The sequence below is a fragment of the Pectinophora gossypiella genome, chromosome 23 (assembly GCF_024362695.1).
Source record: "Pectinophora gossypiella chromosome 23, ilPecGoss1.1, whole genome shotgun sequence".
NCBI lineage: Eukaryota > Metazoa > Arthropoda > Insecta > Lepidoptera > Gelechiidae > Pectinophora > Pectinophora gossypiella.
The window spans coordinates 8,323,260-8,341,361 of NC_065426.1; the positions used below are offsets into that span (position 1 = coordinate 8,323,260).

At 35.8% G+C, this 18,102-nt stretch overlaps 1 protein-coding gene and 1 long non-coding RNA gene across 2 annotated transcripts in view; one reads left to right on the forward strand and one right to left on the reverse strand.

Annotated features, from left to right (window-relative positions):
- LOC126377509 (pikachurin-like) overlaps positions 1-18,102 on the forward strand; it is a 250,069-nt gene that overhangs the window by 25,773 nt on the left and 206,194 nt on the right. The gene's annotated exons all lie outside the window — the stretch shown is intronic.
- Positions 4,036-6,949, reverse strand: LOC126377639 (uncharacterized). Its single transcript, XR_007567940.1, has 2 exons — positions 6,668-6,949; positions 4,036-5,689 (listed from the first exon to the last, which is right to left on the reverse strand). It is a non-coding gene; the product is annotated as an uncharacterized LOC126377639 (long non-coding RNA).

Here is an 18,102-nt window from a genome sequence, read left to right on the forward strand (position 1 = left end):
TCGATTCCCGACGGGGACACTTTGTGAGGCGGTCCTTTGTTTGATAAGGACATTGCCAGCTTGAATCATCTGATTGTAATGTTTTAAAACACCCAGGCACAACACATCTTTCACCCATTAATATTCCGATCAAAATAGGGAGAAGTAATATAGATAGCAACATAATTCTATACATAATGTGATCCAAATATCTAGCAACAAATATATGCTTATGATTTTACATGAAATTTTTGGTTAACAGGCTAGTTTCTAACTAGTCAAATCAGTCACTTTTTACTAAACGTCCAAACAAGAAATTACTATGGATTTTCTCTTTATTAAAATTCATAATAAATAAATAAAAATGCATAGGTATATAGGTAGCAACTATTGAACTTGGCTCTCATTTCAAATTTATGTTTTTGATGGGATTATTATGATGTATGACTTTGTATGACTCAGAGCAACTTCCTACTCATGTCACTAAAAAAATTATCAATGCAACGATAACTATAATCTCACGATATTGCTCACAACGTAATATATAAATCTATAAATAAACATAATTTGTTTATGTTATATTGTATAACATCATCATCAAGAACGGCTTTTGTGGTCCAGTGGTTGAGCGTTGGACTCACGATCCGGAGGTCCCGGGTTCGAATCCCGGTGAGGACATATTACAAAATCACTTTGTGTTCCCTAGTCTGGTTAGGACATTAGATATAGACTGATCACCTGATTATCCAAAAAGTAAGATGATCCGTGCTTCGGAAGGCACGTTAAGCCGTTGGTCCCGGTTACTACTTACTGATGTAAGTAAGTAGTCGTTACATGAGTCATGTCAGGGGTCTTTTGCGGGTCAATAGTAACCCTGACACCCTAAACATAAACAGTCTAAAAGGCCCCATTGCTGAGTACAGGCCTCCCCTTAATCAACTGGAGGAGGTAAGGAGCATACTCCACCATGCTGCTCCAGCGGGTTGGTGGAGGAAACGTAGAGTAAATTATAACAATACTCACTGTTGGCAAGTGATGCACAGTTTGGGTAAAAAAAATGGCCTGATCATTCCATTTGGACATTTCGATGGACCCAACAGCTGGTGTTGTCGTTTCTGTCGCACGAGATTTGGTATGTCTTCCTCGTCACTCATGATGCCCTGGTGCAATGACGGCTCTGCACTGAAATAGGTGGTTAAAGATAAATTATAAAATGCAAACCTAGGAATAAAATCAAATCAAAATCAAATTCTTTATTTAGGCAACTAGGCCCACACATTGCATTACATTACATTACATTAAATAAAATATAATAAAAATAAAATAAATTAACATAAAATGGTTAGTAACTAAATAAATACTTAATAACTTAATAAAAATGGTGCCAATTCCTGTAAATACCATCTAATTTTATTTTAACTTATGTCTGTCATTTTCTTATCCGCCGAAAAAGAAAGGGACGGGTAATTTCATTCAGATTCATCCAGATTTATTTAATATTTAGCTGACACATTAAATCATCATTTTTTCATTATTTTGAATAGAGAGAAACCTAGTTATTTCAATACGCATTGTGACTTATGTAGGTAAATTCAGTTCATCTTGCGATGGATGGATGGATGTACCTCTGACTACCCTAATTGGGACTATAGTTATGAGCTTACGTTATGTCATGATCTCCATAGCGTTATCCCGTTGTCACACGCTTATCTAACCTGAAGATTTGTCAGGTCCGGTTTTTTACGAAGGGATAACCAACCCAATTCAGGTTAGGTAACATACCTCTGAAACGCATTTCCCGGGAATATAGGTTTCTTCACGATGATTTCCTTCACCGCTGAGCACGTGATAAATATTCATATATTTTTTTTATTGAGTTTCGTGAGCTTATGTTAACTATGACTTCAAAAAAGAGGTTAAATCTACTTTAAATAGTGATTTTAAATAATTATGAAACTTACCTTTGAATGTTATCCACAAATCTTTTCGTATCAAAAGCAGTAAAAACAGGTATTGTAAAAACCAGTATGATAATCAATTTACACTGCATGTTCGGAACGTCCGTTTCGCACAGAGGTCAAAACCAAACTGGGGCGAGAGAGAATAAAAAAAAAACAACCAAGTAGGGTCGAATGCGCTAACCACCTAGGTATATATTTTATATACTTTATTGCACTCAAAAACTTACATAACAAACATGAATTGGACATGAGGGAGGACTTATCTCTAAGAGACATCTCTTCCAGCCAACCCAGAGGTAGTATAAGAATAGCTGCGAGAGAATAAAAAAGGTGCAATATATGAAATAATAATAATAATAACAATAAAACACTTTATTACACACAAATACAAAAAAATACAAAAAAAAATAAGTACATTATAATAATTATATCTACATAAAACCATAATAACTATATAAAAAACAGACTATGGGAACAAATATATGCCTAAGCCTCTATAAATATATACAAATATAGGTATTTGTTTAAAAAAAGGAAAAGCCCTATCTTTTTACAAATAATATGTGGTGGAGTCTTCTCACTAAGTAGTCCTAGGCAAACATGCAAAGTATCTAGGTAGCTTAAATATACCGTTCATATAGGTTAGGGTTTTTTATCACTAGCCACTCGACCCGGCTTTGGCTGGGCACAATAGGGGTAGCTTCCAACTAGTCAAATCAGTTACTTTTTACTAAACGTCAAAATTTTAGATCTGTGTTTATTTAGTAAGTAATCAGAATTTCATGATTTATCTGGAATCTAGTAAACGACTCAATTATTTTTTCCTTATAATTTTCTTGTAACAGTATTAAATTGCAATTTGCTTTTCGATTCCTTGAAGTCTTTTAATTTATTTACATACCTACTACTAGATAGAATGATAGAAGTTCCATATTTTTTTATTAATATCGTATATTAATATTTATAACACCAGGGGGGTTAAATCAATTCAGCTAAAAAAGCAATATTGCAATTTGACATTTGCGCATATTAAAGTAAGTGCGCAATGGAATCAAATGTCAAATAGCTATATTGCTTTCTTAGATAAATTTGAAGCCCCCTGGTAGGTCCGCGGAGGTCCGTATTGCTCTATGCCTGATAGCCTAAGAGCTGGTGACTGCCAAACGCTCGTCATTTTAGAACAAAAAGCAGTAGAGTTCTTTATTTTTTATTTTCTTATGTACGCCTGCATGCAGACCGAACACATCACATTGTTATTTAAATTATTTTACCACCTTTTTTGTATTCTATGTGTTCTCGCAAATAAATTGATTTGATTTTTAGAGTCAATAAAGCAGGAGCTTTCTAACTTAACTGACCTCCTATTTATTATTTTTTTTCTATTAACAAGTCCGATTTTGATGATTTTTCTCTTTGAGGTGTATTTTATTATGTTATTTAAAATCAAAAACCTCTTGAGTGGGACACCAAAAGATTTCCGCATAAACCGTTTGTATGAAAAACGGAGAACAATATGCGACATCTAAACCAAGCAATCAGTACTATCATGTTATAGACTATAGATCAGGTAAGGAAATCTGACTCATAATATTATAGTAAGTAGTACACTTTATACATCAGAGATGTCGCTGCTCTTCTATTCATTCTTTAATACTTTATTTTAAACTTTTTCGCTTAATACCTAATTAATGAATAATCACTAACGGAATCTCCGACCAAGTAGTTAATGCCATCTGTGGCAAATCTACAATAAGTCACATCAAAAAAAAGCTAATGGAATGGGTGTAACCACAAGGTTCCAAGAGGTTAGAAGAGCATTAGATTAGCAGTCGCTTTTGACACATTTTAGGATATATTTTGACGAACAAAATGTTACCCAGCGCTCTTTATGCAGCCTTACTGCTAATTGCCTTCAATGTTGAATTAAGTATCTTATGAACATAAAAAACAAGACAAATATTTCAAATATTTTTATTATATTTTTTTTTTACTTAAATAAATACAATAAATTAATAACAAATAATACTTAAAAATACAACATGGTTGAGCTACCGACATGTAGTAATTACTTTTAAAATAAGTCGTCTTTAAAAAAAAAGAAAAAAGTTAAAATAATAGTTACACATTGTGCAATAATTAAACAAGTGCGACAAATAAAAGTAAAATGATATTTTTTTCTTTTCCTTACAAATGAATGGAAGCAATATCGCGGCAAAGAAGACCACAGAATGGGTGCCAATATACTACTACTATAAATGTCAAAAGGCATCATGGCCGACCGAGAAAAAGATGGCGGCGTGATGAGTTGGATGCATAGTTGACATCATGGAAAGAGAGAGCCCAAGATCGGGAGGAGTGGAAAAAGGGGAGAGATAGTGAAGGCTACAAATAATAAAGTTCTTTACAAATATAAAAATAAAGGAAATAAAATGACAAACAGTTCCAAAACATAAATAAATGTCAAAATAATATATTAGCTATTTTCTAGTCTATTTTTAATGTTCCTTAAAAACACAGCCACATACAAATGAAAAAAAAAATGCGAAAAATGTTCCTTCTGCACGTATCTTCTATTATAACTTTTACTATGACTGCAGTATGAATACGCGACATCAATGCAAAGGCTCGTCATAATATATTTGCTTAACACTAATAAGTACAAAAATGCACATACTCTGGTGAAAATACAGATTTTCCTTATTAATAACAATAAATAGTTAAATACCTAACTTGAAATTAACTTAGTATCTACTTAAAAAAATAGAAGAACAGGGGGTCAAAAAAGCCACATCAAAGCATTTCGTCCAAAAAAGAAATATTGCTATTTGACTTCACTTTTATATGGGCAAATGTCAAATTGTAATATTGCTTTTTTAGATGAATTGCTTCGATGTGGCCTTTTTAACCCCCAAGGTTGTCATGGCCTTATATTTTTATTAATAAGTGTTTCATTTCCATTTCTTCAAAAGTTTTTTTTCTATAAATCACAAACACTTAAAAATATTTTCGTTAAAGAGGTACCCTTTGAAATATCAAGATATATAATACATAAGTTTATCAAAGAGCTACAAATTCTTTAATCAGTCAGTCATAAAATGTAAAATTACGTTTGAGCAACCATAAATTACGAGTTATAATTACAGTTTAAATAACTATTTATTATAATACATTATAAATACGTAATTTGAATACTTAAATATTTTTTTGGTCTCAAGTTGCGAAAACTTTATCTCGCGTAAATGTTTTATTAACCTATACTTATATTAAATCCCTTGTTTTTTTATCGCAAAATTATAACTAAAATACTGCATAAAATTGAACTGCAAATTTTAAAGTGCCTACTACTATCATGTCTTCAAATAAATTACCTAAATTCTAATTTAAAAAATAACCTGCATGTTGCTATAAATTATATAATTTAAAACTACTTGCTTAGTGCATAACTTCTCTTTTCTTGTCTTCTCACAACTCAGCAGATATGTAGTAATTTTCGGAATATTTCACTTTTAGCATTTTTTTATTTTCCATATTCGCAAAGTGGTGTAGATTTTGAAAAAATGCTTTTATTTTACAAAACTTTTTCAAAAATTTCGAGTCACGAAACTTTTGCAAGCGCTGCCTTTTACAGGGATTTGCACACAGTCGAAAATATCACAGTTAGTTCCCGTGTTGTAATTTCAACTTAAACTGCGTTTTCATCATAGTAATCATCTTTCTCACCATCTCCGTCACATTCAGGATTGTTTTGTCTGTAACAAGAAAATACATTTATTATTTAAAGGCAACATTTTTTTAATTTATTTATTTAATAATTTACACAGAATTTATTTACAACAGGGGGGTAAAAAGGCAATATTGCTTTTTTTTAGATGAATTATTATTAGGTTAAAAAGGCTTCGATGTGTGTGTGTAATTTTATACAAAACAAAGAAACTTTATCTTTTTATTTTAATTATGCTGATTGTGGATTTATTTTTATTAGCTTAAAACTAATTCTAGTTCTACCTAAAATAAAATTAGGCATCGGTGCTATAGCTGTGTAAAGCATTGCTTAATTCTAGTTCTAGCTAAAATAAAGTTAGGCATCGGTTCTACAAATATGTTAAGGAAGTAAAGGTTTATTTAAACTGGAAATAATAATAATATATTCAATATACGAACAAGTTATCGGCCTTGAAAGTACGTAACATTAGTCTATCGTAAACACGCGGCTATCGTATTAAAAATAGGCAAAGAAGAGATCATTACATTATAAGCGCCGTGTGTTATATTATTTGTATGGCGTTTCCATATCTCGAGCCTATGGAGTCCCAGACTTTTGGAAGGCGTGTGAGAGGCCGAAGCCAACACGTAGTTACCCTTAATACACTATTACGAATTAATAATAACAATGACATGTGTCTTGTAATTAGTTTATAAATGACATCCATCATTATTGAACGATTTTAAAATGTTACTAACATTATATATTTTTTTTGTTTTCAGGTAAGTGTTCATTAACACATTGCGTCTATCCAGATGTTTAAGGGTATACATTCACAAGGTAACATTCCTGTTAAGCAGTTTTTTATCGCAACATTTTGGCCTTAAATATGACATGTTTAGCACAACATCCTGATTGGAAAAAAAATGGCGCGTTTTTTGCGACGAAAAAAGATGTTTGTTTCTTTCATTCATGAAAAAAAGAACGTGAAAAAAACTATGAATAACAAAAAAATAAAACTGACCCTTGGCAAGGAGCACATTGGCCGTTTGGCAAATGCCATTCCCCTTCAGGGCACTCTCCGCCGTGGATGATACCAGCTCGCTTGCTCCTCCTCACAATCCGATGGCTTTTGATCAAATCCAAATTCACTAGGGGATCCACAGGTGTATACACTGCATCTTGCACTATTTGAACTTCACTATTCCTCGCCAAAGGTAGACTTAGAGTATAAGTCACCAAGGTTACCAGAAGACACACGTGCGTAAAAGCCATTTTATTCAACTGTTTTTACGTTTGTATCGTTGCAACGTTCAGTTGGTACTGGATGAGCGGAAGGCCAGTCAAGCGTTTTATAGTGAATGCGATACTATGACTCGCCATGACGTATCCAACCTAGGGTATAACGAGGAAACGTAAAGTCCCAACGTAGTGGACATTTTCCCAGGTTGTGGTCGTAACTGGGTACTTGCTGAGTTGTAACACCTCAACGTAAAACGACTATGTGCTAGGCATGATTGCGTATGTATTTGCCAATTCATTAACATAATGTTATTACCTTTTATGGTCAAAATTTAAATATTTCATAATGAATTAAAATATTTTAGTACTTTTCTATATTGATAGTGGAATGGACCGATACTATTTAGTATTTAGATTTGCTGTCGTCACGAAAAGAAGTGCTTTGTGTTTAAGCCAGAAACTTTTAGGTGTATTTTTCAACGTGATTTCATAATTATCCCGTATATTGCTAATACATTTATTTTATGAATCGAGAGATATTGATGTGATTAGTCTAAGGTTATTATAAGTATTTCTTTTTTATATTATATTTTGTTTTTTTTTTGCTACAAAGTCACGACGTGGGTTCCGCCAAATGCTGTCAGACGTCGACGAGAATCGGAAGAAAAGGAGAGAGGCCTTTGCCTTGCAGTGGGACACACGTGTCATTGGTCGAGCAGGCGCCACAGTCCTCCATAGCCCTAGTATCCCGGTCCACTAACGCCCGACCCAATAACCCAATTCCCTTTGCTACCATAATCTTCAGTCCTACACGAACCGAAGATTTGTCTTTGAGTGCACTCCCACAGTCCATAAAGGGATGATCGCCGGTTGATTTACCATTACCTTTAGATTAAAATGTTTTAAGGGGCAGTTTACGTGTTGGCTTCGTTTCCACGCTTTTCAAAAGGCCGGGACTCCATAGTCCCGTGATATAGAAAAAACATTGGAAATAATAAGAATTCATACTTATTTTAATTTTTATTTAAACTTACATTTGATAATTGTACCATTTTTTAATGAAAATATATGATACTTACTTACTTAAGTAAGTACAGCATAAAAAGATGTGATAGTCCAGCTGAGACAACACACATCGTAAGTTCACAGGTTTGAATCTCGGGATGGACCAAACCATTGATTTTTAATTTATATTCGAATTTCAATCATTATTAATTGATATCACATACCTACAGGAAAAACTCGCGTAGAAACCCACATACTTACCCCAGAAATGCGCTTTCGGAGGTTTGTGATCTAACCTGTAGGTAATTGGACTGTTTAAGCTGGTTTTTCCTTAGGCTCACTTGTTTCGCTTGTAAAAACTTTTAGTTTAAGGGGCTGAGGGGTGCTTCTTTGAGGTCTCACACCACCTAAAATATTTTGCTAGGGCCGCCACTGGATACATCCATCGCAAAATGTAAACACAAATATATAAACCGTCCTACATACGTCCCACTGTTGGGCACAGAAAAATTGAAATATTTTTATCTATCAGTCGTCACGATGTCATATAAAAATAACATAATATTCATGAGGTCAAGACTATAGATCAAAGAACTGAAATGTACTAAACCGTGTTGCATGACGCGGTCAGGAGTGGAGGCCTGGTGACCTGTAACACAGGCTCACTGCCTAGCTTGGGCACCAGTCTGCCACAACTGAACATTTAGTTAATAGTTTTATATTTTCCATTGTCATCTACTTATATTGTCACATTTCATATTTCCTTATGTTGAGTTGTGGTGCGAAATAAAGATTCTTATTATTATTATTAAGACATGAAAGAGCTTTCGATTCAACGTCTCAACTTTTTGGTTTGACTAATAAGCTCCCGACTGTATCCCAATTGGGGCAGTCAAAGGTATACATCCATCGCAAGATGAACTAAGTACCTACGTCACCGAGCTTTCTTGTATCACTACATAGTATAAAACATAGTCGCTTTTTCTGTCCCTATAGGTATCCCTTTGTACGCTTAAATCTTTAAAACTACGCAATAAATTTTGATGCGGTTTCTTTTAATAGATAGAGTGATTCAAGAGGAAGGTTTATATTTATAATAACATCCATTAAGTAGCGGAGAAATACTGTTATTTTTGAGGTTTTTAATGGGATGTCGTAAATAATTTGATTTTTTCCTCATCATTGCACCCGAGCGAAGCTGGGGCGGGTCGCTAGTAATAATAATAAACATAGGTGGTGATGATAGTTAAATGCTGCGTTAGAGCTCACTTGGTAATCTTCTTCTTCACTCGAGTCGGTTGTGAAATCAATGAAAGATCCAACCCAACAGCCTAGTAACCCTTTCTATTGACCTGGTAATCATTTTAGGAGAACATTACCTGTTGCTGCCCTGATGCGCGTGGTCTGCACCAAACCCTGATGCGTGTGAGAGGCCTCAGCACTCCCCTGTTGTCTGGCCGAGTAGTGAGTGCCATCAGAAAAAATAGCAATCGCTCCCAGGCAACTTGTGACGCACACAGACGTCCTGTGTTTGGCGGGACGGTCCCGTTTAGCCTAAATGTTCCGCGCCAGACCGGTACAGTCCCTATTTTGGAACATTTCTCGACTAACTGAGTGATCAGTAGGGGCAGTAGGGCTAACGTGCGCAATGTGATAAAATTTTGTCAAAACCACAAACTTATCGATTGCGACAATTTTTTTTAATCGCTCGATAATTATGTCACATTGCGCATGTTAGCCCTGCTGGACATGCAATAGATATTCGAATTAACCGATTCAAACTAGACATTTTGACCATTATAGACGGCGATACGGCTCACCACCGCCTATCACGTTGGTCTAACAGAAAGCTCGGTGAAGTGTGAGTACTTAGTTCATCTTGCAATGGATGTACCTCTGACTAACTCAATTTTGATATAGTCGAGAGCTTATGTAATTTAAGTAAAGTGAGTGGTGGTAGTGGTGGTGGTTAGGGATTACGGGCGTGAGTTTATGTATGTATGTATGTATGAGTGGTCTGGATAAACAGTAGGTGAGTATTCGAAGTTTGCTTAAGTACAGTTTTCACTAACACAGTTCGACTATTATAGACGGCGATATGGCTCACCACCTATCACGTTGGTGTAACAGAAAGCTCGGTGAAGTGTGAGTACTTAGTTCATCTGGCGATGGATGTACCTCTGACTACCTCAATTGGGATACTCGTGAGCTTATATTATTTAATTGGTGAGTATTCGAAGTTTGCTTAAGTACAGTTTTCACTTACACAGTTAGTTCGGCTCACCACCTATCACGTTGGTCTAACAGAAAGCTCGGTGAAGTGTGGGTACTTATATCATCTTGCCGCTAGCTAGTTGTAAGCTTATGTTAGGTTGCCTGGAAGAAATTGCTGCGTGAGCAATAAGGCCGCCTGTTGTGCTTTTCTGTATATGTTGTCCTTATCTCTGTATTTTATCTATCTATGTATTCGAATTTATCGATATAAAATTGACATTTTTATTAAGTACTTACACACTAAAAATCTTTAAAAGGTTTCATTCGTAATCCCTTATGGGGTGAGAGGAACAACAAGTAATCACAAGACAACTTGGAGATTACGGGCGTGAGTTTAATGTATGTATGTATGTATGGTGGAGGTATTTTTGTTTTTATGTGTATTAATGCCGTAAACGTTGGTCCCGGCTATTAGCCGTAAAAAACATGATTGAGGGGAGGCCTGTGCCCAGCAGTGGGACGTATATAGGCTGTTTATGTTATGTATGTATGTGTATTAATGATATTTATTCAACTCAACTCTAACAGAGTTCGGTCAGGTGTGGGTACTTAGTTCATCTTGCGATGGATGTACAGTCCAAGAGCAAAAAAGCAGTCACTGAGCCCAGCGAATTATTTAACAGTAGTGAAATTATGAACCATTAGTTGTCATAATTATAAAATTTATGTTTTTGTAGGTGTTTTTGGTCTATTACAGAAACGACATGTAACCAGGAGGTCTTAAGTGCAACCAGTTAATTTATTACTTGCCAAGAAATTGATTGGACTTTTGCACCTTATCGTAACCGCCTCTGTGGTTCAGTGGTTGAGCGTTGGGCTCACGATTCGGATGTCCCGGGTTCGAATCCCGGTGGGGACATATCACAAAAAAATCACTGTGTGATCGTTAGTTTGGTTAGGACATTACAGGACGATCTCCTGATTGTCCGAAAGTAAGATGATCCGTGCTTCGGAAGGCACGTTAAACCGTTGGTCCCGGTTACTACTTACTGTTGTAAGTGAGTAATCCTTACATGAGCCATGTCAGGGGCCTTTGGCGGCTCAATAATAACCCTGACACCAGGGTTGATGAGGTTGGTAATCCACCTCACAAGCCACACGATAGTAGACCTTATCGTACTTCTGACTACCCCAATGGGATATGGTCATGAGTTTATGTGTTCAATTCAAGTCTTTATCACATGACAGACTAATTAATATCTTCACCTAAAAATCTAACCTAATCAAATAATTATTACACACAACCGGACAATAGTAGGAGGAAACATGGAAAAAATATACTTCAGTTGATTTTTTATTTAAATTAAATAACAAATAGGTACTTAAGTGGTACAATGATGGTGGATCTAGATAGACAATACTTGTACTTAGTGGGTAAAGGTATAAAAACCCATCAAAGGTGAATGAGTAGGGGTGGGAGGGGGGTGATCACGGGTGGCCACCAATTTTATCTCATTCTCTACGGAAAGGTTGTTTACCTGGTGACCTCCCCCCACCACCCGACTCCTGGTTGGAAATTGGAACTACATAATATAAATGCATGAACAATGAATGTATCTTTAGGAATTCTTCTGACACCAAAAGGATTTTATTGCCTTGTCAAGAATCGAATATGGCACTTTTATACAGGCACAACACACAATACTTTATTGCACAGAGGCAACATCACAAAATGAAACAATAATACAAAAGGCGGCCTTGTTGCTGCTAAGGTAGAAATATTTTCCAGGCAACCGGCAACTTGTAACTGCGTGTTTAATCTTAAACTATTCTACGTCCTTATATTATCAAGTACAAATGCACATACTCTGGCGGAATAAATTTTCCTTAATGTTACATAATAAATAAATAATTAATATACTTAAATAAATAAGTAACTTAGTTACTACTTAGAAACTTTGAAGAACTTTCGTGACTTAACTTAATTTTTTATACATTTCATCTAGCTAAATAATCTCTAAGTATATTGAAATTGATTTGCAATTTCATAGGTGGCATTTCAACCACCGAAATGACACGTATTTTCGGTGGCGTAAATTACCCTTGTGTTTTTTTTTTTATATTAGGTAAGTCATTGTTCTTCAAAACTTAAATTATACCTACTAATAACAGGTACATATAAGGCATAACATCCCACAAAGAAAAGATAAATAAATTACTTATTACAATTTCATTTGAGCAACCATATATTTTTTTAAATAATTAGTCTACTTATACTTAAATTATTTTTGGCTTCATATCTAAAAATATTATACTTAATTTTATCGCAAATTATAATAAAGAATGCCACATGTAAGTTTAATGAGTAATTAATACTCGTCCAATAAATACTTAAGTAATTAAATGCAGGTCTAAAAATAAGTAAGTAAAAATAAAATTACTCAGAAACTGCTTGCTTTGCGTAACACCACGCCATGTCTCTGATCCAGGGTACATAGTGTATTATAACGACTTCACAAGACGTCAATGTCTTCGTAAACTTTTATAAAGTATCATTGGCACCGACTTATATTTTCTGTTGATAACACAGAAAACACTTCGCTTCAATGTTTTCGACCCATTTCGAAACTCTGTCCGAAATCTGAGCTGTCGTTCGAAAGAGCTCTGCACATAGTCGAAAATATCACAGAGTTTAAGAACCATATCTTCGCTGGTTCCGTGCTATCAATTGTCATCATAATCATCTTTCACCGAAACTCCGCCGCATTCAGGAATACCACTATAACAAAAGAAAACATTTGTTCATCATCGTGTTCTAATTTTAAACAAGTGTCGTTTATTATTAGGTATTTTACTGACACATTGATTTAGCGTGACATGTATTGAGAGTGTTTATTATACGAGATATATTCATTCATATTTATTAATGGCTACACTACAATTCTATATATAAATAGGTCGTAAAATCCTGCTCAAGGCAAAAGCAACAGGGAAAGGATAATAATATAAACAAGAAATATCCTTCAATATATAAGGTAATAGCCTTGATAGTTTACTAGACTTGATCATATCGTTACAAAAATATCGTAAAATAAACTAACAATAAATAGTTTTACTCTGGAGCGCACTCAACTAAGTACGTTTGACAGTTCTAAAATTAGCACTGACTTTCTTGCTTAAGTGAAGAACTTCACTATTTTTAAAGCTGTCAAACATAGCTAAAACTTAAGTCTGTTGGAAGGAAACTTTATAATAAATAATATTGTTTTTTTTCTTTACTTGAGGTTGATTCGTAAAACATTCCAGTTCTATTGACTCTACATTTACAAGGTAACATTTTGCAGGTAAATATATTTATAAACTTGTTTTATTATAAACGTAATTACCTACACGTTAAAGTTCATTTTGGGGTGATGATGAGACAAATTACAGAATATTGTCATCATTTAAAACAAGTAATATTTGTCGTCACTATCGATTTTGCAACTTCGTCCACGTCATGATTCGAAATTTAAAAATAAAGTTTCATAATTAATTACTCTCAACCCCTTTTTTTAACCCCCTGGAGGTTGAATTTCGCAAAACCCCGTCTTAGTGAGCTCTTATGTCTAAAAGGAACCCCCGTGCAAAATTTGAGACTCCTAGAGTTTGTAGTTTTTGAGATTTCGTGATTAATCAGTGAGTGGTATTTCGCTTAGATTTAAAAAGTTATGAATTTAACAAAAAGTACATACCTTTGACACGGCAAACAAAATCCACTGTCCACTTTATATGAGCCCTCAGGACACATATTACCGCACATAACACCACATTCTTTACTTCTCTTGATCCGACTTTTTGTAAGGTCCAAATTCACAAAAGTATCTCCTGATGCCTCCACTGAACTTTCAGTTACTGAACTGTCAGAAATAGCTTGAATTTCCCCATTTTTCGCCAAAGGCAAACATAATGTATAAGTTATCAAAGTAACGAAAATAAGTGCGTGAATGGGAGCCATTTTGGTTTTAAATGTTTCGCGTGCGTTCGATTCAAGCGCTCAGATGCGACTGGTATAAGACACGAAAGTAGGCTTTATATATTGAATGGAAACTAATGACTAGTTTAGTGACGTATTAACCTGGGAACTAAAAGGTAACGTAAAGACCCATCGGTGACATTTTCCCACATTTGCGGTTAATATATTCAATGGTTAATATATTATGCAAAACATTCATTAATACCTATTATAGTAATTCATTCAACAAAACGTAATGAATTACGTATAATTATTATTTGTATGTCGTTTCCATATCTCGGGACTATGGAGTCCTGGACTTTATTATTATTATTAATATAATAATTATTATTAATAATTATTATTCAATAATCCTGCCATAGAAAGATACACATATATATAGATAATTTAATTTTGTCTCCATAGCGTTATCGCATTTTTCCCGGAGTCCGCTTACCCAACCTGAAGATTTGATTAGTCCGGTTTTTTTCAGAAGCGACTACCTGTCTGACTTTTCAACCCGCGAAGAGAAACCCAGCCCAATATAATAATATTATTATGTTAATTTTAATTCACACTAAGCTATGTAAACAATATATCAATATATCTTGGTTAGAGGAGCTTAAGCTGGATATATGATCCACGCAGGATATTTTATTTCTGTCTGCCATACGTAATAATAATATATCAATGAAGTCTTTGAAGGAGAAGAGTCAACTGTGGGACCTATATAGGCTGTCTGTAAACAGGTACTAATCGAATTGCCTATAATTAAAGTCGGTCTAGTTTGACTGGACAGCTTCTACAATTCAGCATTCCCAAGATCAAGGATCTGTTTGGAATTAAAATACCGTATCACAGACTTACAGATGCAAATTCACGATGTGATTGATCATCATCATGGATGATGACATGGTACCAGGTGACCAGCCCAATCTTCTTCTATCGTGTGGGTTGTGAGGTGGGGTACCAACAACAAAATGGTACCAAAGTGTATACATATTAATGCTCGTGACCGTTCACAATGCAGTACTTGTCCCTACGCTGAAATACGGTAGTGAATGTTGGGTATGGCAGAAGAAGCATGAAAGTAGGATAAATGCCGTAGGAATGAGATCGTTGCGTAGCATCTGCGGTGTCAAATTGAGTGATAGAATGAGAAACAGTGTGATAAGAGAAAGATGTGGTGTAAAAGACGATATAATAACTAAGATTGAGAAGGGAATTTTAATTTGGTTTGGATACGTAGAGCGGATAAAGGATAATATGATTACGAAATTACATAAAGCGAAGGTTAGTGGTAGGGCTGGCAGAGGAAGACCTAGAAGGACGTATATTGACCAAATTGGAGATGTCATTAGAAAAGAATCAGCACGATCTACTCTGAACCGGCTTGCGTGTATGAAACGATTGATGAATGTGAAGGAAGCAAGAGAAGTGTGTCAGGATGGAAGCAAATGGAATTCCATAGTCTCTGCTTACCCCGGTGGGGTTGCATATTTCGGTACTTTTTCATTGGTTATTGGTTTTAGGCGTATAGGATCGTGCGCCATATTCTTTTAGCGGGTGATTATTTACTTTTAGTGGGTGTTTGCATCCGACCTGCTTACTGCAGTAGCTCGCAGTGATCGGCGCTCGCTAGGCGTTGGCGGGATGAGTTCCACGCTCTTGTCGGTGTAGCATTCTCCATACAGCTTTTTAGAAAACTTTTTAGTTCCTTTTTTGTTTTTTCTCTTTTTCTTTTTTATGTACATATACTAAAATCTTATTTTTATTTAAATAATGCCGCCAGTGAGTCTTTTGGCATTTTTATAGTGCATATTATAATCAGATGTCTTGCCATAACAATATCCCTGAATCGGTCGAAATTAATGCCTGTTTGGGCGCACACTTTAACAGTTGTCAGTTGCTTGTGTAAAAACACGAACTTTTATAAAATTCAGCCAAAGTTTCCACTGGTGGCAAAGTTGGCGTATTTCGCCATTTGTAAAAAGATGAGCTTAAAAGTTCCACCACGCCCACGTGCGACTCGTAATGATTCATATCCTTAAACTTCGATCTTTGCACAACAACGGTAGAAACCGCAGCATTCATTGATCCGGTGTCCCTGCGTGCATTTTGCAGAAATTTTCGTAACCATACCTCATCATCATTAATTTAAGAGCCACGCTCTTTTCGGTGTAGCATTCTCCATTCTTGTCTATCAAAGAACAATTCTTTCACTTCTTTATAAGACACGACGTTCGCCTTCTCTTTAATATTATGTTCCATGTAAGCTCTTTTTGGTCTTCCCCTTTTCTTCTATCTTTCTATCCTCTCTTTCCTTCTATCTTCCCTTCTATGATGTTTTTAATAAAGGCGTGACTAACATCAAAATTAAAAATATTTATTCTTCTGTCGTGTGGGTTGTCAGGTGGAATACCAGCCTCAACAGCCCTGGTGTCAGGGTTATGATTAAGCCGCCAAAGGACCCTGACATGGCTCATATAACGATTACACACTTACATTAGTAAATAGTAACCGGGACCAACGGCTTAACGTGCCTTCCGAAGGACGGAGCATCTTACTTTTGGACAATCAGGTGATCAGCCTGTAATGTCCTAACCAAACTAGGGATCACAAAGTGATTTCAAGTAGGTATTATGTTTGAAATAAATATTTTCATTCATTGTTTCTTCAGTACCTATACGAGTATAAAACATGTGTTTTAATTTGTATAAAATTGTTTTTACCTTTTTAGTTTTTCAAGTAGATTTTTTCTTCTGTCGTGTAGGTTGAAATCAGCATTGACCAACCTCAACAACCCAGGGATACTATTAAGCTGTCATAAGGGTGACAGAGGTTTGGCTATTTTTTTAACTTTTATATTGTATGCACCTGTTCACACAGAAATCGGTCGCGGCGCGGTCGTATAAACTTCCGCTTCCCGCCACTGGACAATCCCGGTCAACGCTCTGTGTGGATGGGGTTTAAACCTTATGGGGTGGGGCCGTGGTAGCCCAGTGGGAAGAACGCTTGACTCTCACTTTGTGGTGGCAGGTTCGAATCTCAACACGGGTTTAAACCAATGATTTTCGAATTCGAGTTTGGATCGTAAATGATTACCACGTACTCAGCGGCGAAGGAAAACATCGTGAGGAAACCCACATTCCCGAGAAATACGTCTCAGAGGTACCTATGTTACTTAACCTGTGTTGAGCTGGTTTTCCCTTTGCGAGTTGGAAGGTCAGACAGGCAGTCGCATGTGTATAAAACCGGACCTGTCAAATCTTCAGGTTAGGTAAGTGGACCCAGACTCAGAGGCGGTGATTTTTGGCCTCGTTTTCGCTTAACACTTCATCACTTTTCCGGCCATCGTGGGCATTCTTACAGTATAAATGCAATTCTTCTTTTATAGTGTGGGTTGCAAGGTGGAGTACCAACCTCATCAACCCTGGTGTCAGGGTTACTATTGAGCCGCCCCTGACATGACTAATGTAACGACGACTAACTTACATCAGTAAGTAGTAACCGGGACCAACGGCTTAACGTGCCTTTCGAAGCACGGATCGTCTTACTTTCGGACAATCAGGTGATTAACCTGTAATGTCCTAACCAAACTAGGGATCACAAAGTGATTTTCGTGATATGTCCCCACCGGGATTCGAACCCAGGACCTCCGGATCGTGAGCCCAACGCTCAACCACTGGACCACGGAGGCCGTTTACGACTTGCAATTAGTCAACGGTGACCATCCCATAGCCTAAATGTTACTGGCTAAATCACATCATGATCCCTAGAAAATATGAGTCATGCAATCAATTTGTTTGCCTCCAGAAATGATCAATGCGGGCTACTAGGTATGACCCTGGAGCTATCAAATGAATCACAGGCAATCTTACAACATCCTGCAATTTATATACTAACCACGTCTGTTCTTCCTAGTTATATTATTGTCTTCTTCTTCTTATCATGTGGATTGTGACGGCAAGTTAAACACTTCAGGACCCCGTTGTCGTTATTTA